The sequence below is a fragment of the Balaenoptera physalus genome (assembly GCF_965194825.1).
Source record: "Balaenoptera physalus genome assembly, chromosome: 17".
Taxonomy (NCBI): domain Eukaryota; kingdom Metazoa; phylum Chordata; class Mammalia; order Artiodactyla; family Balaenopteridae; genus Balaenoptera; species Balaenoptera physalus.
The window spans coordinates 81,790,104-81,791,697 of NC_138895.1; the positions used below are offsets into that span (position 1 = coordinate 81,790,104).

Genomic DNA, 1,594 nt, shown 5'->3' on the forward strand with positions numbered 1-1,594 from the left:
ATTGAGATCTGTCTTTTTTGTTGAAATGGTCACACTGCATTTTATTTATTTATTCAACATTTATTGAGAGCCTATTACATGCAGGGTGCCATGCTAAGCTCTAGAAAGCTTTTCTCAGATAGTTGAGTATACTGTTGTTTATTTTTCTCTTCCTCCATTGATGGATATTTTTCTTTTATTTTTCCTGTCACAAACAACACTGCAACAAATTTCCATGTATGTATGTACTGCTCTGTTGTGCGTCTCTAGACTAAATTCCTAGAAATGACATTACTTGGCCAGAGAGTAAGAACAGCTTCAATTTCGATAGAACTTTTTTCCTGGACATCTTAACTGTGAGAGTCCAAACAGTAAAGGAATGTGGGCTTTTTCCAGTACAGGGGAAGAAGCTGATGGGGATTTCAGAACAGAGAAGTCAGTTTGTAAAGTGGATCTCAGCAAAGAAGAAAAGGAAGAAAACCACGGTGTAAGGAGAACATACGCCATACTTGGCATGTTCCATAGATCAGCAAATGTTTTCCTCTCTATAACTGTGTTTCCCAAGAAGCGACATGATAGGTGTCAACAAATATTTGAGTAGCTGCCACTTAGGTGGCTAAGGCCGCGTTGGGGTGAGGCCCTCACATCATCAGGCGACTAGAACCACGCCGGGCAGCCCCTGCCTAGCACTCGCCCGCACCATGGCCTCCGTCTTAGAGCTCGCCTGCATCTACTCCGTCCTCATCCTGCACAACGATGAGGTGACGGTCACGGAGGATAAAATCAATGCCCTCATTAAAGCAGCTGGTGTAAATGTTGAACCTTTCTGGCCAGGCTTGTTTGCAAAGTCTTTGGCCAGTGTCAACATTGGGAGCCTCATCTGCAATGTGGGGGCTGGTGGACCTGCACCAGCAGGAGGTCCTGCCCCCTCCACCACTGCTGCCCCAGCTGAGGAAAGTAGAAGCAAAGAAAGAAGAATGTGAAGAGTCTGATGATGACATGGGCTTTGGTCTTTTTGACTAAACCTCTTTAGTAACACGTTCAATAAAGAGCGGAGCTCTTTGCTGACAAAAAAAAAAAAATATTTGAGTAGCATGTGGGGTAGATGTTGTGATCCCCACTCTGCAGGTGAAGCCGAGGGGATTAGAGCCTTGTTCAGTCCCACCCAGCCTGCCAGGGATAGGATTGCCGCCCAGAGGTCACCGAGTCCTCCTGCAGGACAGGTCAGAGGTAAGGAGCATGGTGCCGGGAGATGAGTGCGGACTTGTTTGCAGTGCTGCCCTCCTGGGATGCAAGTCTTAGAGCAAAAGCTAGAAAAGCGAGGACAGAGCGATAACATCCTGGCTATGGAGTGGCATTCCCCATCCCTCTTGTTTAAGAAAAAAGATAAATCCACTTTCCTAAATCGCATGCCCCTCTCTGTATTATAGGTATCACTCTTCCTTCCCTGTCTGCTGTACAAGCATCCTTTGCCCCGGCCCTCTGGCTGGGCAGTATCAATCATTCTGACAAATTGCAAAAGCTCACATTTCCTGCCTGGCTTCTCACTGGCCCACCTTTGCCAGGAGAGGGAAAGACTCCTGACTAACATTCAGAGCATGAATAGTAATAGGGC

General features: G+C 46.7%; 1 pseudogene across 1 annotated transcript; it reads left to right on the top strand.

Annotated features, from left to right (window-relative positions):
• Nucleotides 1–597: 597 nt before the first annotated feature.
• LOC309646979 (large ribosomal subunit protein P1 pseudogene) lies at nt 598–1,041 on the top strand (annotated as a pseudogene). Its single transcript has one exon. The product of its transcript is annotated as a large ribosomal subunit protein P1 pseudogene (transcript).
• The last annotated feature ends 553 nt before the right edge of the window (nt 1,042–1,594 follow it).